The sequence below is a fragment of the Pan troglodytes genome, chromosome 6 (assembly GCF_028858775.2).
Source record: "Pan troglodytes isolate AG18354 chromosome 6, NHGRI_mPanTro3-v2.0_pri, whole genome shotgun sequence".
NCBI lineage: Eukaryota > Metazoa > Chordata > Mammalia > Primates > Hominidae > Pan > Pan troglodytes.
Genome location: NC_072404.2, coordinates 110,812,487 through 110,833,990, shown reverse-complemented (window position 1 = coordinate 110,833,990; position 21,504 = coordinate 110,812,487). Strand labels below are relative to the sequence as shown.

Genomic DNA, 21,504 nt, shown 5'->3' with positions numbered 1-21,504 from the left:
GAACATTTTGAAATACATATAAAGAAAGTGAAAAAAATTAGTCACATATTCTTGAAAGAATTTCTGGTAACATTTCAGTGTCTTTCTAGCATTTTTTTAAGTATACATACATGGAGATTTTCCCCATTAATCAGAATTTTTTTTTTTTTTTTTTTTTTTTTTTTTTTTTTTTTTTGAGATGGAGTCTATGGAGAGGCTGGAGTGCAATGGTGCGATCTCAGGTCACTGCAACCTCTGCCTCCCGGGTTCGAGCAATTCTCCTGCCTCAGCCTCCAGAGTAGCTGGGATTACAGGCGCCCGCCACCACACCCGGCTAATTTTTGTATTTTTAGTAGAGACGGGGTTTCACCATATTGGCCAGGCTGGTCTCGAACTCTTGACATCAAATGATCCGCCCGCTTCGGACTCCCAAAGTGTTGGGATTACAGGCGTGAGCCACCGCACCCGGCCTAAAACAGGTTTTTCTTTTTCTTTTTCTTTTTTTTGAGACGGAGTCTCGCTCTGTCGCCCAAGCTGCAGTGCAGTGGCGCAGTCTCGGCTCGCTGCAAACTCTGCCTCCCGGGTACACGCCATTCTCCTGCCTCAGCCTCCCGAGTAGCTGGGACTACAGGCGCCCGCCACCACGCCCGGCTAATTTTTTGCATTTTTAGTAAAAACGGGGTTTCACCGTGTTAGCCAGGATGGTCTCGATCTCCTGACCTTGTGATCCGCCCGCCTCGGCCTCCCAAAGTGCTGGGATTTCAGGCATGAGCCACCGCGCCCGGCAATCAGATCTTTCTTAAAAAGAAGTGGGAAATCTCGTGGGGTTCACAAAGTAGATGCAGCCCCTGGCCTATACCTTGGGGTTTTCAGGATGAGAGCCTGGAGGAGGTCTCTAGCCTTTCTCTTCAGCGGCAATACCGCTCTCGACCACAAGAGGGGGATGTGTGCTCAAGAACGTTGGCTCCAAAGCTGGAAACCGCAGCTCTGGCACCTGGTGCTGGCAGCTCCCACTCGGATCACCCTTAGTCGCTCCTAGCTTTCCTGCTCACTGCTCAGTGCGCCTCTTGGAAACCTTGGTTCATGAGGGAAAAAAGACAGAACTCACATGCTCACTCTTGCATCGTTCTGCCCGAATTTGGCAAATCTCTGGACAGCTCTGCCCTTGTGTTGCAGCCTCTGGCTTCGCAGGCCATCGCCCCCAGCCTCACACTCTTCACCAATATCCCATCATTGCCCAGGACCCATAAGGCCTGTCGGGCCCAGGATGCCCTGGTCCAGCTTCCAGCCTCCTTCCCTGCCGCCTGCCACCCCACAGCCTCTGTTTTTGGACAGCAGTGGGCTTATGTCAGCTGCGATTGCGATCACTCACCTCTGCCACCCACAGACCTTCCTGCATACTGCTTTTTCTTTTGTTTTTTTGTTTTGTTTTTGTTTTTGTTTTTGTTTTGAGATGGAGTCTTGCTCTGTTGCCCAGGCTGGAGTGCAATGGTGTAATCTCGCCTCACTGCAACCTCTGCCTCCTGGGTTCAAGCGATTCTCGTGCCTCAGCCAAGTAGCTGGGATTACAGGCACCCACCACCATGCCTGGCTAATTGTTTTTTTGTTTGTTTGTTTGTTTGTTTTGGAGACAGATTCTCGCCCTGTCGCCAGGCTGGAGTGCAGTGCAGTGGTGCGATCTCAGCTCACTGCAACCTCCGCCTCCCAGGTTCAAGCGATTCTCCTGCCTCAGCTTCCCGAGTAGCTGGGACTACAGGCATGCGCCACCATGCCCAACTAATTTTTGTATTTTTAGTAGAGATGGGGTTTCACCACCTTGGCCAGGCTGGTCGCGAACTCCTGACCTCAGGTGATACACCAGCCTCCACCTCCCAAAGTGCTGGGATTACAGGCGTGAGCCGTCGCGCCCGGCCAGGATTTGGCGAACCTTTGGACAGCTCTCCCCTTGTGTTGCAGCCTCGGGCTTCACGGGTCATCACCCCCAGCTTCACACCTTTCACCGGTTTCCCATCATTGCCTAGGACCCAGTCTGAACTCCTTATAAGGCCTGTTGGGCCCCGGATGCCCTGGTCTCGCTTCCGGCCTTTTTCCTTGCCACCCGCCACCCCACATACTGTTACCAGACAGCACTGGGCTCATGTCAGCTGCGTTTGCGATCACTCAGCTCTGCCACCAGCAGACCCTCCTGCATGCACCTTTCCAGAAGGCTCTTCCCAGCATTTTCTTTCTTTCTTTCTTTCTTTCTTTCTTTCTTTCCTTCCTTCCTTCCTTCCTTCCTTCTTTCTTTCTTTCTTCCTTCCTTCCTTCCTTCCTTCCTTCTTTCCTTTTTTCTTTTCTTTTCTTTTCTTTTAAAAAAATGGAGTCTCACTCTGTGGCCCAGGCTGAAGGGCAGAGTGGCATGATCTCTGCTCACTGCAACCTCTGCCTCCCAGGTTCAAGCGATTCTCCTGCCTCAGCCTCCCGAGTAGCTGGTACTACAGGTGTGCGCCACCACACCCAGCTAATTTTTGTATTTTTAGTGAAGACGGGGTTTCACCATGTTGGCCAGGATGGTCTCGATCTCGACCTCATGATCTGCCCGCCTCGGCCTTCCAAAGTGCTGGGATTACAGGCATGACCCCATCCCACCTGGCCTTCCCAGCCTTTCATAAGCAGTTATCTCTTCCCAGAAGTCTCCCTCCACCCTGCGAGTCTGTGTTATGTCATTCTCTGAGCTTCCATGGGGCCCAATGAGCCCCTGTCACACCACTTAGCGTGCTGGAGTGCCTGCCTGCCTTCTCAGATGGAAGCCCCATGAGGGTAAGCACGTGTCAGCCTCACGCACGCATATCCCCAGCACCTCGATGCTGTGCTTGGCACCCCATAGGGCTCAGTAAGGATTTTACTAAATATGGCCAGGTACAGTGGCTCACACCTGTAATCTCAGCACTTTGGGAGGCCATGGTGGGAGGATCGCTTGAGGCCAGAAGTTTGAGACCAGCCTGGGCAACATAGTGAGACCCCATCTCTTCAAAATATTAAAAACTTAGCTAAGTGTGGTGGCGTGGCCTGTAGTCCTAGCTACTCAGGAGGCCGAGGTGGGACAGTCGCTCAAACCCAGGAGCTCAAGGGTGCAGTGAGCTATGATTGTGCCACTGTACTCCAGCCAGGCTGACAGAACGAGATCCTGTTGCTGCAAAAAACTGACTAAATGTGTGAATGAAGGAATGAATGTGTTCACTGTTCCCTGAGGAGGGTCTGCAAAAGCCAGTACATGTCCTTCCACCCCCTTTCCTCCCTGTTTACTGGGTGCCTCTCATTGTCTCCCAAGCCTCTGCAGACACATCCCAAGGAACAGTGCTGCTGAAGGACCAGTTCTGTTCCTTGTGATGGTGGAAAGAAATGGGATTTGGGCCAGGCACGGTGGCACACACCTGTAATCCCAACACTTTAGGAAGCTGAGGCAGGAGGATTGCTTGAGGCCAGGAGTTTGAGGCCAGCCTGGGAAACATAGTAAGACCCCCATCTCTACAAAAAACAAAGATTAGCCAGGTGTGGTGGTGCATGCCTATAATCCCAGCTGCTCGGGAAGCTGAGGCAGGAGGATGGCTTGAACCCAGAAGGTTGAGGCTGCAGTGAGCCATGATCACGCCAGTGCACTCCAGCCTGGGTGACAGAGTGAGACCCTGTCTCTAAAAAATTTAAAAAAAAAAGAGGCCGGGCACAGTGGCTCATGCCTGTAATCCCAGCACTTTGGGAGGCCGAGGCGGGTGGATCATGAGGGTCAGGAGTTTGAGACCAGCCTGGACAATATGGTGAAACCCGTCTCTACTAAAAATACAAAAATTAGCCAAGCTTGGTGGCACACACCTGTAAGCCAAGCTACTTGGGAGGCTGAGGCAGGAGAATCCTTCAACCCAGGAGGCGGAGGTTGCAGTGAGCCAAGATCACGCCACTGCACTCCAGCCTGGGTGACAGAGCAAGACTCCATCTCAGAAAAAAATAAAAATTAAAAATAAATAAATAAATAAGAGAAATGGGATTTGGAGTGAGGCCAACCCAGTCTCAGTACCGACTCTACCACTTACCAGCTGTACATGTGCCTTATTTTCTCCATTTGCAAAGTGCAGAAAACAGGACCAAGCTTGCAGGGTTGCTGTGAGACATCACCTGCCAGCCTGACACGTGGTAGGCAGTCATTAGATCAGGGTCTTCCTCCCTCTTTCCCAGAGCCCCCACCTAAGCTCCCTCCCCTCTGGAACCTTGGGACACATACACCCCTGTAATCTGAAATAGCAGCTGCTACTTCCCTGACCCACCTCTGACCCCCAAGGTTGCCCTGTCCTCTATCCCCCCACAGAGTAGTGCCAGGCACAGAACAGATGCTCCAAAGATATGAAAAGAATGAAGGAATGAACGAAGCAGCCGCCACCGCAGTTTCTCGTGGGGCGTGTTCCCCAGAGGCCACGAGCCTCTTTTTTTTTTTTTTTTTTGAGACAGATTCTCACTCTGTCACCCAGGCTGGAGTGCAGTGGTGTGATCTCGGCTCACTGCAACCTCCGCCTCTGCCTCCTGGGTTCAAGTGATTCTCCTGCTTCAGCCTCCCAAGTATCTGGGACTACAGGCACACACCACCATGCATGGCTAATTTTTGTATTTTTAGTAGAGACGGGGTTTCAACATGTTGGCCAGGCTGGTCTGGAACACCTGGCCTCAGGTGATCTGCCTGCCTCAGCCTCCCAAAATGCTGGATTACAGGCGTGAGCCACGGCGCCTGGCCTGGGCCTGGATTCTTGTACATGGCATTAGGGCACCCCTGTGAGTTGCCCCAAGGATCACATGTGCACGACTGTGTCATCTGAGCAAACTCCCCCAAAGGGTGTCTGCATTCCCCACAGCCATTGCTGGTGCTAACAGGACAAGTTCCAAAAAAGAAAAGCTTTTAAAAATGTTTTATTGATTTATGTTTGATTTTTGGTAGAGATGGGGTCTTGCTATGTTGCCCAGGCTTGAACTCCTGGCCTCAAGTGATTCCCCTCCCCCGCCGCACCTCAGCCTCCCAAAGTTCTGGGATTACAGGTGCGAGCCACAGTGCCCAGCCCGAAATCACTTTCTAAATTTGCCCTTTTCATCATGTTTTCCTCTTGTAAACGTTTTATGTCACGTGTACCCTGAGGCCCCCCTGACAGCCCTCCTTGGGCCCCCTCTGCAGCCTCTTGTGTTATATGTGATCGGAGCACCCCCAGAGCTTCGTCATCCGTGACGAACACCCGCCCTCTCTCCAGTGGGAATCATCAGCTGATGAATAAGGGCTGATTTCTTCTCAAATGATCACCACCCCCAATTCATTACATTCCAAAGACTGAGCTCAGAATGGCTTATCTGATGCTTGGTGCGGTTGTGCTTTTTTGGAACGCCGTTCATTGAGGACGCAGGTTCTCTCCCGTGTGATGCTCTTGGGCGCAAGCTGTGACGTGGGTTCCACGCTATTCTGTGCCACGTCCTCCCCTGTGATTTTCGCATCTCCGATAACTGCTCGCCTCCGTCTGAGGATTTTCCTCCGCTGGTGCCATTCATTGGGAGTCTCTCTAGTATGAATTATGAGATGAATGGAAATTTTCCCTCATTCATAATATTCAAAGCTTTCCTCTGCCCTGTGAATTCTTTGATATTCTTCCAGAATCCTGACCAAATGTTTTCCCATGTGTATCGGGCCAGTAGAGTTTAGGCTTAGAGTCTGCAATTTCCCCAAAGTGGTAACTTTTTTTTTTTTTTAAGAGATGGGGTCTTGCTCTGTTGCCCAGGCTGGAATGCAGTGGCATGATTATAATTCACTGCAGCCGTGACCTCCTGGGCTCAAGTGATCCTCCCATCTCAGCTTTCTGAGTAGCTGGGACTACAGGCACACATCACCATACATGGCTAATTTTTTTTTTTTTTTTTTGAGACGGAGTCTTGCTCTGTCTCCCGGGCTGGAGTGCAGTGGCGTGAACTCGGCTCACTACAACCTCCACCTCCCGGGTTCAAGCGATTCTCCTCCTGCTTCAGCCTCCCAAGTAGCTGGGACTACAGGTGCGTACCACTATGCCCAGGTAATTTTTTGTATGTTTAGTAGAGATGGGGTTTCACCATGTTAGCCAGGATGGTCTCGATCTCCTGACCTCAAGATCCACCCGCCTTGGCCTCCCAAAATGCTGGGATTACAGGTGTCAGCCACCGCGCCCGGCCCCATTGAGGAATTTTAAAATTCCATTTGCTGGAAGAACCAGCCCGTTTTCTGTCTGTTACGTGGCTATCTTGAAATAGTCCTGCCTGGAATTGCTTGAACCTGGGAGATGGAGGTTGCAGTGAGCTGAGATCGTGCCACTGCACTCCAGCCTGGGTGATAGAGCGAGACTCCGTCTCAAAAAAAAAAAAAAAAAGAAAGAAAGAAAGGAAAAAGAATAAGAAAGAAATAGTCCTACCTCCACAGTCCCTTCTTCAGCCTGTCAAAGCCAAAAAGTTTCCCAAGATCCTAAGTCTAGTAGGCAAGAAACACTTCCAATCCCTATTAAAGCCATGTTCATGAGGGAACTCAAGCTTTCTACCCACAGGCACTGGAATTTCTGCTGTGGGAACTGGGGGACATTCTCGAGCCATGGAAGCCTTGAGGCCGTTCGGACTCAAGAATGTGATGATGCCCTCAGTTTCGTGAGTCTTGTATTCTGGTTTATTTCTGCTCCACTATGTCTGAGGCCTCCTGTTCTCGCAGCAGCTATTGGGGCTGAAATGTCCAAAGTGGCTTTTGCAGTCACGTGACTGGTGCCTCATGTTCTTCCACTTGGTCTCTCTTCCCAACAGAGCAGCCTTGTTGTCTAGTACAGTTATTGGGCTCTGAGAACCCTCTATGGATGCCCTAGGCCATTGCGCCATCATCTCTATGGCAACCCTCTATGGATGCCCTAGGCCATTGCACCATCACCTGTGCTACCCCTGGCCCCTCCATGGAAACCGCTGCCCAGGCAGCTGTGTGACACCATGTGACCCTGCCTCTCTTCCACCCCCCAAGCCCCCAAATATACAGTTCACTGGACCAGGATCCCATATAGGCTGGCCAACGATTTTTGAAGTCATCTGGCTCAAAAATGTAGGGAAGTCACCCAGGCCAGCCAATTCCCTTTTGGAAACTGGGGCGGAAAAAGCAGACAGTAGAATTAGTAAGCCACAAGATGTCCTGAGGACAAGTAGGGCCTGGTCGGACCAGTGTGCTGGCCGAAATTACACTGGAGAAGAAACTTGGCCGTCGAAGCAAAACCAAAATCAGCTATACCATGGAGAAAATCCCCTCATTGTGGAGGGAAAATGAGCTTGGCTTTGGCAAGAGGATAAAGGAGGAGAGGGTGACAACAGAGTTGGGACTCCACAAAAGGCCGAGACAAGCCAACCCGGGCTGCCTCCTGCCTGTGGGTGTCACTGTTGCCAGTTTGCCACTCATTCCCTTGGCTGTCAGTTGGCTTAAAAGTGGGCAGATGACTTAGCTGTGCTGGTGAAACATATGGGGATTCCCAGCCCATGCAGCATGCCGTCCCACTTGCCAGGAGAGGTGGCTCACGCTTGTAATCCCAGCACTTTGGGAGGCCGAGGTGGGCGGATCACCTGAGGCCGGGAGTTCGAGATCAGCCTGGCTAACATGGTGAAACCCCGTCTCTATTAAATATACAAAATTAGCTGGGCATGGTGGCACATGACTGTAATCCCAGCTACTCAGGAGGATGAGGCTGGAGAATCACTTGAACCTCGGAGGCGGAGGTGCAGTGAGCCGGGATGGCACCACTGCACTCTAGCCTGAGTGACAGAGTAACACTCCGTCTCCAAAAAACAAAAACAAACAAAAAAACAACAAAAATTAGCTGGGCGCAGTGGCAGGTGCCTGTAATCCCAGCTACTTGGGTGGCTGAGGCAGGAGAATCACTTGAACCTGGGCAGCAGAGGTTGCAGTGAGCTGAGATCACGCCACTACATTCCAGCCTGGGCAATAGAGTGAGACGTTGTCTCAACAACAACAACAACAACAACAACAAAAGTATGGGGAGATGGCTGGGATCTGGACCATCTTGAGACCATGAGGCAACAAGACCAAGGGGAAAAGCCCACACACTAAGGATGGCAGAGCCTACGTCCTCTATGAGAGCGTTGAGCCACCATACCTATCCTGGAACCCCCACTTCCAGTCTCTGATCTGTAAGTCACGTGTCTTTATTTTCTAGGCAGATTTCTGCTACTTGCAGCCTAAAGCATCCCTCACCCCTTCTCAGAAACCCGTGGCTCTTGCTATAACTCCCAGTGGAAAATCAACCTAAGTTTAGACATTAGAAATTGAATTATTGCTTATATGGAAGGAATAAGAATCAGGATTGGTCCTTGCCTACAGAGGAATCCCAGCTCTGAGTCCTAACCCCAAGGCCTAGGGGACACAGACAAGGAAAGAAAGAGATATCTGGGAAAGTTCCAGACATCTTCTTTTTTTTTTTTTTTTTTTTTGTCTCACTGTCGCCTAGGCTGGAGTGCAATGGCACAATCTTGGCTTACTGCAACCTCCGCCTCCCGGGTTCAAGTGATTCTCCTGCCTCGGTCTCCTGAGCAGCTGGGATTACAGGCAGGCATGCACCATCACACCCAGCTAATTTTTGTATTTTTAGTAGAGACGGAGTTTCACCATGTTGGTCAGGCTGGTCTTGAACTCCTAACCTCGTGATCCACCTGCCTCAGCCTCCCAAAATGCTGGGATTTCAGGCATCAGCCACCGTGCCTGGCCTCTTTCTGGCTTCTCTAAGCAGAGCGAGGAGCCAGAAATCTGCAAAACCTAACTCACCTCTATTAAGAACTCAATGAGAGAGTTACTGTAGGGAGAGGCAAGGATGTATTTTGGAAGACTTAGAATGCTGGTCCAAGGACAAGGAACGAGGCTGGTAGGAGAGAAGCAATCAGTTGATGAGGACTAGAGAAAGCTTTCTTCTGGTCCGACTTTCGCCAAACAACGTGTTTTGTGTGTGTGTGTGTGTGTGTGTGTGTGTGTGTGTTGCTTCAACACAAGACATATGCCTGATTCTTCCCTTATGAAATGAGAAGCTGAATGCAAGAGCTCTAGCCCGTCCTCTTTAAATCTCTGTTTTTGAAAATATAAAACAAAGATAAACTGGCATCCTCCTAATGTATCTTTGAAATACACATTACTGGCCGGGCGCGGTGGCTCACGCCTGTAATCCCAGCACTTTGGGAGGCCTACGTGGGCGGATCACGAGGTCAGGAGATCAAGACCATCCTGGCTAACACGGTGAAACGCTGTCTCTACTAAAAATACAAAAAATTAGCCGAGCGTGGTGGCGGGCGCCTGTAGTCCCAGCTACTGGGGAGGCTGAGGCAGGAGAATGGCGTGAACCCAGGAGGTGGAGCTTGCGGGGAGCCAAGATCGTGCCACTGCACTCCAGCCTGGGTGACAGAGTGAGACTCTGTCTCAAAAAAAAAAAAAGAAATAAATACACATTACTTCATTTTACTCAGACCTGGAGAAAAAGCACCCCCAGCCCCATTTTCCCATCTCCAAATAATCTTCAGCATTTGTAGAGATGTGGCCCCTGGAAGTTCATCAGATATATGGGGCCCACACACGCGTGTGTTGCGATGATATTAGAATTTGCAACTGCCAGATTCTGGCACCAAACCCAGCACCTCTCAATACTGTCCTTCTGCACCCCACATATTGTATGATTTTTTGTTTTTTTGTTTTTTTTTTTTGAGATGGAGTCTCGCTCTGTTGCCCAGGCTGGAGTGCAGAGGCATGATCTCGGCTCACCACAACCTCTGCCTCCTGGGTTCAAGAGATTCTCCTGCCTCAGCCTCCTGAGTAGCTGGGACTACTGGCATGTGCCACCATGCCCGGCTAATTTTTGTATTTTTAGTAGAGACGGGGTTTCACTATGTTGGCCAGGCTGGTCTCGAGCTCCTGACCTCGTGATCCACCCGCTTCAGCCTCCCAAAGTGCTGGGATTACAGGCATGAGCCACCACACCCGGCTTGTATGACGTTTTGAAGGGCAAAGCCAATGCACCATTGATGTTTGCCTGTTGCTTCATTCACTCAATAGAGACGTAAGGAATGAAAGCTTTGATTGCGGTGAAAGAAGTAAAAAAGTTTAAACCCCTACTTTAATGGGATTAATGCTTTAACGTGAATATTAATAAACCCTGAACTCCTCCAGCACGTTTCTCTATATATCACTGAGGATTCTGTGAAATCCAATAAGGAAAAAAACTGGAAGACTTTTTCCCCTTCTTCGTCATCAAGGTTTTTCTCGGGGATGAATTGGCCTGATTAGTGCCTGAAAGTTCTCCCACGATCTGTCCAAGCTCATTCCTTTTTTTGTGTGAATTCTCCAATGATGAAAAAGCTAAGCTTGTCCCCAAGTGATTTTCCACACTAATTATACTCCCGAGGCTTCTCTCCAGTGTGGATGATCTCACATTCCGTATTCTCCACGCTTCCCCGAGTTTTCCGTCTTCATTACGTATGACCATTTTAAGTCCCAACCGAATTAGCTGATATTGTCTAAGTATGGAACTCTGATTGAAGGTTCTTCCTCATCCATTATACTCACAAGGCCTCTCTCTGCTACAAAATCCCAGATGTCTGATTAGCTCTGGGCACCATCTCAAAGCATTTTTACATCCATTACGCACATATGATTTTCCTCCATTGTGAATTCTCCGATGTTGAATGAGCTGTACTTTCCCGAAAGCTCTTTGCACGTTTCTGCATTGATAGAGTCTTTGTTGCATCTGAATTAGCTGATGCTGCATTGGAATGTTGACAATGCCTCCCCCATCCCCAGGGATTCTCTCCAAAATAAACGTTACAGTGTTCAATAGCATGGAAGCCCCAGGGAAAATTGCCTATATAAATGACAAAGATGTTCTCTGTGATACAAACACTGTAATATTGAATAAATTCTAAATTCTGTTGCACAACTTGGCCATATCTTATTTGGAGTTTCTCTCGCTTCTAAAACATGTAAATGGGATCATGGATTTTTTCTGTATTTGTGGCACTCAATGGGATGGGGTCCCTAAAATGGTTCTCCACAATGTCCCCATATTTGTAATGGCCCAAGGGATTCTTCCTGACCGCCACACAAACAAAGTCCACTCAAGACCATGGCATTAAAGAGTTTCATTGATGCGAAGCCAGCTATGCCATGCGGGAGGTGGAGATGTTATTCAAATCAATCTTGCCAATGGCTTGGAGATTAGGGATTTTTCCAAGATAGTTTGGTGGGCAGGGGCTAGGGTAGGGGGCCTGTTGATTGGTTGGATGGAGGAGATGAAATCACAGGGAATTAAAGCTGTCCTCTTGGGCTGAGTCAGATCCTGGGTGGGGGCCACAAGACTGGTTGGCAGGTGGGGACGTCTAGTTGTCAGAAATGCAAAAATTTGAAAAGCATTTTTTCTTTTTCTTTGAGATGCAGTTTCGCTCTTGTTGCCCAGGCTGGAGTGCAATGGCGCGATCTCGGCTCACCACAATGTCCGCCTCCTGGGTTCAAGCGATTCTCCTGCCTCAGCCTTCCCAAGTAGTTGGGATTACAGGCATGCACCACCGTGCCCGGTTAATTTTGTATTTTTAGTAGAGACAGGGTTTCTCCGTGTTGGTCAGTTTGGTCTCAAACTCCCGGCCTCAGGTGATCCACCTGCCTCAGCCTCCCAAAGTGCGGGGATTGCAGGCGTGAGCCACTGCGCCCAGTCCTGAAAAGCATTTTTTTTCTAAATATACATACAGATTTTCCCTATTAATCAGATTTTTATTTTCTATATTTATTTATTTATTTTTTTTTTATTTTGAGACAGTCTTGCTCTGTCACCCAGGCTGGAGTGCAATGGTGTGATGTCAGCTCACTGCAAACCCCACCTCCCGGGTTGTTCAAGCGATTCTCCTGCCTCAGCCTCCTGAGTAGCTCGGATTATAGGCACCCGCCACCATGCCCGGCTAATTTTTGTATTTTTAGTAAAGATGGGGTTTCACCATGTTCGCCAGGCTGGTCTCGAACTCTTGACCTCAGGAGATCCGCCCGCCTCAGCCCCCTAAAGTGCTGGGATTACAGGCGTGAGCCACTGTTCCCAGCCTACTCTGATTTTTCAAAATGCTGTGGTAAAAACAAGATAGATATGTTAGAGTTAATAGTCACTTAGAGATTGAAAAATGTCTTCAAGAGGGGTTAAGTGTTGTCAGTTGTGTCTGCATGGCCAAGAACTTAGATAAAATGAAAAAGGATGAAGGAAAAATCATGTAACATAATCACAAAAGGTTGTGTTCACAATGATGTCGGGGATCTCACGAAGGTTCCTTAATATAGATAACATTTTAACAATAGCCCTATTTTAAGTAGTCATCTTTTTTCTCTACAATGTATTCCTGGAACTGCTTTGTTAAAAAGTCATATTTTCTCTTAATAATTACTCATATCCTGCAGCAGCATCGAATTCTAATTATAATAAACACATCATAAAAGCAAAAACATGGCCAGGCGTGGTGGTTCACGCCTATAATCCCAGCACTTTGGGAGGCCGAGGCGGGAGGATCATCTGAGGTCAGGAGTTGAAGACCAGCCTGACCAATATGGCGAAACCCCGTCTCTACTAAAAATCCAAAAATTAGCCAGGCATGGTGGCACTCTCCTGTAGTCCCAGTTACTTGGGAGGCTGAAGAAGGAGAATCGCTTGAACCGGGAGGCGGAGGTTGCAGTGAGCCGAGATCATGCCACTGCACTCCAGCCTGGGCAACAAGAGCGAAGCTCCGTCTCAAAAAAAACATAACAATAGGGTAGTCTTTAGTAATATACAAGGGTCATACTATGCTTGGAGTCATATGACTTTGGATATAGATGTGTAACAAGAGTGGTTATTTTACAGGCTTCAATGTACTCTGAAGTCCACACAAAACACAAACTATTCTGCTATTCTGTCCGGTCTAAAAATAGCCCTATGAAAAAAATATATAACATTAACAATGTGCTTCCCTTTTTAGAATTCTGGAGAATCATGAGGAAATTATGTATAAGATCTAGGGCTCTTTTCAAAATAAGCTTTTCAGAGAATACTGAAATAATCCTTTCTCTTTCTTCAGATAAATCTCCCTGAAAGAAACAGAAATACGCCAAGTAATCCCATTGATCTTTTTCTTTTCTTTCTTTCTTTCTGTTTTTTTTTTTTTTTTTTTTTTTTTTGAGATGCTAGTCTTGCTCTGTCGCCTAGGCTGGAGTGCAGTGGTACGATCTCGGCTCACTGCAACCTCTGCCTCCCAGGTTCAAGCAATTCTCCTGCCTCAGCTTCCCGAGTAGCTGGAATTACAGGCATTCACCACCAAACCTGGCTAATTTTTGTATTTTTAGTGGAGACGGGGTTTCACCATGTTGGCCAGGCTGGTCTCAACCTCCTGACCTCAGGTGATCCACCCACCTCTGCCTTCTAAAGTCCTGGGATTACAGACGTGAGCCACCGTGCCCAGTCCCAGTTTCGGTTCTTTTTGTTGTTGTTGTTCTTTTTTTTTGCTCTCGTTGCCCAGGCTGGAGTGCAATGGTACAACCTTGGCTTACCACAACCTCCACCTCCCAGGTTGAAGCAATTCTCCTGCCTCAGCCTCCCAAGTAGCTGGGATTACAGGTGCGCACCACCACGCCCAGCTAATTTTGCATTTTTACTAGAGACGGGGTTTCGCCATGTTGGCCAGGCTGGTCTCGAACTCTTGACCTCAAATGATCCATCCACCTCAGCCTCCCAAAGTGCAGGGATTGCAGGCATGAGCCACCGTGACCGGCTAGTTTGAGTGCTTTCTATCAATCCACCTTTGTCTACTGACTCTTCCTCACCTTCATATTGTTACTGAGTCCATCCAGTGAGTTTTAAATTTTTGTTGTTGTATTTTTGTTTTAAAATATCCATTTGAGGGTAGGTGCTGTGAATCACGCCTGTAATCCCAGCACTCTGGGAGGCCGAGGCGGTCGAATCACTTCAATTCAGGAGTTTGCCACCAGCGTCGGTGACATGGCAAGACCCTGTCTCTACAAAAAATACAAAAATTGTGCTTGCTCTGGCAGCACATATACTAAAATTGGAACGATACAGAGATTAGCATGGCCCCAGCGCAAGGATGACACACAGATTCGTGATGCATTCCATATTCTTGCTATAGTCCGCTGCCCGTTACCTCGCTTTGCTTCCCTTCCCCGTATCCTGCCATAACGTCACAGGGCCCGTGACGTCATAGCCTTCCCATGTCCGTCTCCCGTTGCACCATTGAGGTTGGCGATTGGAGAACAATCTCGCCATCCCCACTCAGGCGTGGCGCCTTGCCACCTGCCGCTGTAGCCCTCATAAAACAATAAATAAAAATAAAAATACAAAACTTAGCCAGGCATGGCGGTACACGCCTTTAGTCCCAGCTACTCGGGAGGCTGGAGGTGGGAGGATCACTTGAGTCCGGGAGGCAGACGCTGCAATGAGCTGAGATCATGTCACTCCACACCAGCCTGGGCAACAGAGTGAGACTCTGTCTTTAAAAAAGAGGGCCAGGCGAGGTGGTGCATGCCTGTACTCCCAGCTACTTGGGAGGCTGAGGTAGGAGAATCGCTTGAACCTGGGAGGCGGAGATTGCAGTAAGCCGAGATCCGTGCCATGGCACTCTAGCCTGGGCAACAAGAGTGAAACTACATCTCAAAACCTCAAAACAAAACAAAACAAAACAAAAAAACAAGGCCAGGTGCGATGGCTCATGCCTGTAATCGCAGCACTTTGGGAGGCCGAGGTGGGTGGATCATCTGAGGTCAGGAGTTCAAGACCAGCCTGGGCAATATGGTGAAACGCTGTCTCTACTAAAAATACTAAAATTAGCCGGGTGTGGTGGCGGGCGCCTGTAAACCCAGGTACTCGGGAGGCCAAGGCACTAGAATCGCTTCAGGAAGGTGGAGGTTGCAGTGAGCTAAAATTGCACCATTGTATTCCAGCCTGGGTGACAGAGCGAGACTCCATCTCAAAAAAAAAAAAAAAACCAAAAAAACTGATAAAAGGATAGTAAGGATACCAAGCAACTCTACCCATATAAATCCAACAAGCTGGAAGAAATGGACCAATTCCTTGAAAACTACAAAGTACCAAAAAACACTCAATATGAAACATAATTTTTAAAGTCTTGTAACAATTTTAAAAATGGAATTCATGGTTTTTTATTTTATTTTATTTTATTTCATTTCGAGACTGCGTCTCACTTTGTCACCAACACTGGAGTGCAGTGGCATAATCACGGCTCTCTGCAGCCTTGAATTCCTGGGCTCAGGTGATCCTCCCACCTCAGCCTCCTGAGTAGCTGGGACTACAGCCGCCCACCACCACACTCAGCTAATTTTTTAATTTTTTGTGGACATGGGGTTTTGCCAAGTTGCCCAGGCTGGCCTCCAACTCCTGGGGTCAAGCAATCCACTTGCCTTGCCTCCCAAAGTGTTAAGATTACAGGTGTGAGCCACCATGCCCAGCTGAATTCCCCTTTTTTTTTTGAGATGGTGACTCACTCCATCACCCAGGCTGGAGTGCAGTGGCACGATCTCGGCTCACTGCAACCTCTGCCATCCAGGTTCAAGCGATTCTCCCACCTCACCCTCCTGAGTAGCTGGGATTACAGGAGCCCACCACCTGTAATCCTAATTTTTTGTATTTTTAGTAGAGACAGGGTTTCACCATGTTGACCAGGCTGGTCTCAAACTCCTGACCTCAGGTGACCCACCCACCTCAGCCTCCCAAAGTGTTAGGATTATAGGCATGAGCCACCGCACCTGGCCTTGAATTCATAGTTTTAATAAAACAATTTCTTGTCTTCGTGGTCACATACAGCTAGTTTGGTGATTCCCTGGAAGGACCCACGTGACTGCAGATAAAGTTATGCTCTAGGTGAAGATATATTACAGCGGAGGATACAATACAAGAACAGCAGGAAACAGGGTATTAATAGATGAAGGCTGGAGAGGTCAAATGCACACTTTTTTATCCTCTCTCTGCAGGAATGCACAGACATATCTTTTCCAGGCGCAAACTGCAAGGACTTGTGTGAGATGTCCTTGCCCAGGAAATTCCACTTGAGTTCTGGTGTCAAAATTTGTGTGGTTAGGCCAGTCGCAGTGGCTCACCCCTGTAATCCCAGCACTTTGGGAGGCCGAGGTGGGAGGATTGCTTGAGTCCGGGAGTTTGAGACCAGCCTGGGCAACATGGTGAGACCTCGTCTTTATTAAAAAGAAAAAAAAAATTAGGCTGGGCGTGGTAGCTCACGCCTGTAATCCCAGCACTTTGGGAGGCCAAGGCAGGCGGATCACCTGAGGTCAGGAGTTCCAGACCAGCCTGGCCAATATGGTGAAAACCTGTCTCTACTAAAAATACAAAAATATTAGCCGGGGCCGGGCGCAGTGGCTCACGCCTGTAATCCCAGCACTTTGGGAGGCCGAGGCAGGCGGATCACGAGGTCAGGAGATCGAGACCATCCTGGCTAACACGGTGAAACCCCGTCTCTACTAAAAATACAAAAAAAATTAGCCGGGCATGGTGGCAGGCGCCTATAGTCCCAGCTACTCGGGAGGCTGAGGCAGGAGAATGGTGTGAACCCGGGAGGCAGAGCTTGCAGTGAGCTGTGATCGCGCCACTGCACTCCAGCCTGGGCGACAGAGCGAGACTCCGTCTCAAAAAAAAAAAAAAATTAGCCAGGCATAGTGGTGGGCTCCTGTAATCCCAGCTACTCGCGAGGCTGAGACAGAAGAATCGCATGAACCCGGGAGGCAGAGGTTGCAGTGAGCCAAGGCCACGCCACTGTGCTCCGGCCTAGGTGACAAGAGTGAGACTCCATCTGGAAAAAAAAAAAAAAAATTAAAACATTTGTGGGATGGGCGTGATGGCTCGTGCCTGTAATCCTAGTATTTTGGGAGGCTGAGGAGGGCAGATCACCTGAGGTCAGGAGGTCGAGAGCAGCCTGGCCAACATGGTGAAACCCCATTTCTACTAAAAATATAAAAAAATTAGCCGGGTGTGGTGGCACACGCCTGCATTCTCAGCTATTCAGGAGACTGAGGCGGAAGGATAGCTTGTACCCAGGGGGCGGAGGTTGCAGTGAGCTGAGATCGCGACATTGCATTCCAGCCTGGGCAACATTCCTGCCATGTGACCAAACACAGCCCTTAACCACAGGTTGGGCATCATGAATCTTTTTTTCTTTTTTTTTTAGAAATGGGGTCTCACTATGTCACCCAGGCTGGAGTGCAGTGGCATGCTCATAGCTTACTGTAGCTTATTTTTCTTCTTCTTCTTCTTTTTTTTTTTTTTGAGACGGAGTCTCGCTCTGTCACCAAGGGTGGAGTGCAGTGGTGTGATCTTGGCTCACTGCAACCTCTGTCTCCCAGGTTCAAGTGATCCTCCTGCCCCAGCCTCCCAAGTAGCTGAGATTACAGGCGTTCACCACCATGTTCAGCTAATTTTTTGTATTTTCAGTAGAGACAGGTTTTTCCCATGCTGGCCAGCCTGGTCTTGAACTCCTAACCTCAAGCAATCCCGCCCGCCTTGGCCTCCCAAAATTCTGGGATTACGGGCATGAGCCACTGCACCTGGCCAAGTATCATGAATCTTTATGTTTACTTTAAATCTGCTGACAGCGTGGTTCATCTGGGCTCACTGTTTTGGCCATGGAGAATAACATCTGAACCAGTAACTATGTGAATATTCCAGAAGTTTGGTTTTCAGAGTTTGACAAACAGCCATCACCTTGGCTACAGAGATAAGTGAGAAAGGGGGGGAAACAGACCTGTTGTATTAACTCTTTCCTCCCACTCTTGAAAAAGATATCTCCAGACCCAGATAGTTTCACTGGAGAAGTCTACTCATAGTTAAAGAAATATCGACACCAATTACACGTAATCTCCAGAAAACAGAAGAAGGACCACTTCCTGACTGACGAGGCCAATACAGTTGACCCTTATAGCTGCAGGTTCCCCATGCATGGATTCAACCAACCACAGATTGAAAATTTTCTGAAATATGGACGCCAGGCGTGGTGGCTCATGCCTGTAATCCTGAGAATCATTTGAACCCAGGAGGCGGAGGTTGCAGTGAGCCAAGATTGCGCCACTGTATCACTGCACTCCAGCCTGGATGACAAGAGTGAAACTCCATCTCAAAAACAAAACAAAAAAAAAACAGAATATCACCCTGGGTGGGCATGGTGGCTCACAACTCTAATCTCAACATTGTGGGAGGCCGAGGAGAAAGGATCGCTTGAGCCCAGGAGGTTGAGACCAGCCTGGGCAACATAGCAAGACACTGTCTCTACAAAAAAATTAAAAAATTAGCTGGGTGTGGTGGTGCACCTGTAGTCCCAGCTACTTGGGAGGCTGAGATGGGAGGATCACATGAGCCCAGGAGTTCCAGGCTGCAGTGAGCTATGATTGCAACACCGTACTCCAGCCTGGGGGAACACAGCGAGATCCCATCTCAAAAACAAACAAAAAAACAAAAACAGAAAAAAACTCATTTCTGCCATTACCTCTTCAAAACTTTTCCTTAACTTGCAGTCTGGAGTTGAAGACCCTTCCGCTAAGCTCTGGTGAGAGGCTAACTGAATAAGAACACTTTGACCATCATATTATAATAATTGCTTTATTTATTTATTTGTTGTTTTGAGACAGGGTCTTGCTCTGTCCCCCAGGCTGGAGTGCAGCAGCACGATCACAGTCCACTGCAACCTCAACTTCCCAGGCTCAAGAAATGCTCCCACCTCAGCCTCCTCGGTAGCTGGGACTACGAGCATGCACCACCACATCGGGCTAATTTTATGTATTTTTATAAAGAGGGGCATCGGCCGGGCATGGTGGCTTACCCCTGTAATCCCAGCACTATGGGAGGCCAAGGCGGGTAGATCACCTGAGGTCAGGAGTTCCAGACCAGCCTGGCCAACATGATGAAACGCCATTTCTACTAAAAATATAAAAATTAGCCGGGCATGGTGCCACGTGCCTATAATCCCAGCTACTCGGATACTCGGAAGGCTGAGGCCGGAGAATTGCTTGAACCTGGGAGGCGGAGGTTGCAGTGAGCCGAGATCGCACCATTGCACTCTAGCCTGGGCGACAAGAGTGAAATTCAGTCTCAAAAAATAAAGAAATAAAGAAATAATAAATAATAAAATAAAATTAAAATAAAATAAAGAGGGGTGTCTCGTCATGTTGCCCAGGCTGGTCTCATATTCCTGGGCTCGAGCAATCCACCCGCCTCAGCCTCCCAAAGCACTAGGATTGCAGGTGTGAGAGCCACTGTGCCCGACCAGAGCTGGGCTACATATCTTCATTAAGCTTTTCATCAGGGTCAACTGGACCCTGGCTCCTGCCCCACCAGTCCTATGAGGCTGCAGAGTGTGTGGCCCCAATAAAGATTCTCCCCCAATCCCTCTACCCCCAGATCTTCCTGCAAGGTTGGCAGAGCTGGATGCTCTGAGAGCTAAGGGCACATGGGACAACCAGTGCCTGGCCAGAGAAGGGGAGGAAAACACGTGATGCCTCACTGAACACAGAACAGCCACCCCCGCATGCTTCTGCAGGGCGAGGAAGGTCAGCTCTTGCCTCCTTCTCCAACCCTCCTCCCAAACACCAAGCAGGTTTCTAAGAATAGTAAAAGGCCAGCAGATCCATCTTCAGGGCCTCTGTGATCAGAAATGTGCAAATACCTTTTTCTTTTCTTTTCTTTTCTTCTCTTTTCTTTTCCTTTCTTTTCTTTCTTTTCCCTCCCTCCCTCCCTCCCTTCCTTCCTCCCTTCCTTCCTTCCTTCCTTCCTCCTTTCTTTCTTTCTTTTTTCTTTTTTTTTTTTGAGACCGAGTCTTGCTCTGTCACCCAGGCTGGAGTGCAGTGGTGTGATCTCTGCTCACTGCAACCTCCGCCTCCTGGGTTCAAGTGATTCTGCTGCCTTAGCCTCTCAAGTAACTGGGATTACAGGGGCCTGCCACATTGCCCGGCTAATGTTTGTATTTTTAGTAGAGACGGGGTTTTTCCTTGTTGGCCAGGTTGGTATCCAACTTCTGACCTCAAGTGATCCGCCCGCTTTGGTCCCCCACAGTGCTGGGATTACAGGTGTGAGCCACTGTGCCTGGACCAAAGATCTTTTTCTTTGTGCCTTTTGGGAGTTAATAAAGCACTCATATCTGAAAATCTGTTTCTGCATCCCACACTCAGAATGCATGGCGGAAACAGTCCAGGAATGCACAAGGCTTGCCTGGGAATCACATTCAGCAAGTTCTGGGATAGAAAAACTGAATCTAAAGGAAAATTGTATTGTGTACTTACCAGTACTCTGTAGAGTGTTTCAGTACCATGAAGCCAGGCGTGGTGGCTTATGCCTGTAATCCCAGGACTTTGGGAAGTAGAGGCAGGAGGATTGTTTGAGGCCAGGAGTTCGAGACCAGCCTGGGAAACATAAAGAGACCCCCATCTCTACAAAAAATATAAAAATTATCCAGGCATGGTGGTGCATGCCTGTGGTCCCAGCTACTCTGGAGGCTGAGACGGGAGGATCCCTCGAGCCCAGGAGGTCAAGGCTACAGTGAGCTATGATTGTACCACCACACTTCAAACTGGTCAACATAACAAGATCCTGTCTCAAAAATAATAAAAAGACATGAGCTAGCTGACTTTTTTTTTTTTGAGACTGAATTTTGCTCTTGTTGCCCAGGCTGGAGTGCAATGGTGTGATCTCGGCTCATTGCAACCTCTGCCTCCCGGGCTCAAGCGATTCTCCTGCCTCAGCCTCCCAAGTAGCTGGAATTACAGGCATGTGCCACCATGCCCAGCTAATTTTGTATTTTTAGTAGAGAGGGGTTTCTCGATGTTGGTCAGGCTGGTCTCAAACTCCCAACCTCAGGTGATCCACCCGCCTCGGCCAAAGTGCTGGGATTACAGGCGTGAGCCACTGTGCCCTGCTGAGCTAGCCCGCTTTTGCATGTTGCAGTAAATTTGCTAGGGCTTTCTGAACAAAGTTCCACAGATTGGATGGTTTAAACAACGGAAATCTATTTCCTCACAGTTCTGGAGGCTGGGAGGCTGAGGCCAAGGTGACGGTTGATTCTCTCTGAGGCCTCTCTCCTTAGCCTGCAGATGTCCACCTTCTCCCTGTGTTCATGTCCTCTTTCCTCTGTGAATGTCTGTGTCCTAATCTATCACCCCACAGCCTTTTTTTTTTTTTTTTTTTTGGAGAGACAGGGTCTTGCTATGTTGCTATGTTGCCCAGGCTGATCCCAATTCCTGACCTCAAGTGATTCCCCCCACCTCAGCCTCCCAAAGTACTGGGATTACAGGCGTGAGCCACCATGCGCGGCCCCATCTCCCCTTCTTTTTTTTTTTTTCTTTGAGACAGAGTCTCCCTCTGTCGCCCAGGCTGGAGTGCAGTGGCGCAATCTCGGCTCACTGCAACCTCCACCTACCGGGCTCAAGCAATTCTTCTGCCTCAGCCT

General features: G+C 48.8%; 1 non-coding gene across 1 annotated transcript; it reads left to right on the top strand.

Moving 5' to 3' along the window:
- The first annotated feature begins 14,064 nt into the window (after positions 1 to 14,064).
- On the top strand, positions 14,065 to 14,168 carry LOC112209831 (U6 spliceosomal RNA). The gene has a single exon (XR_002944833.3). It is a non-coding gene; the product is annotated as a U6 spliceosomal RNA (small nuclear RNA).
- The last annotated feature ends 7,336 nt before the right edge of the window (positions 14,169 to 21,504 follow it).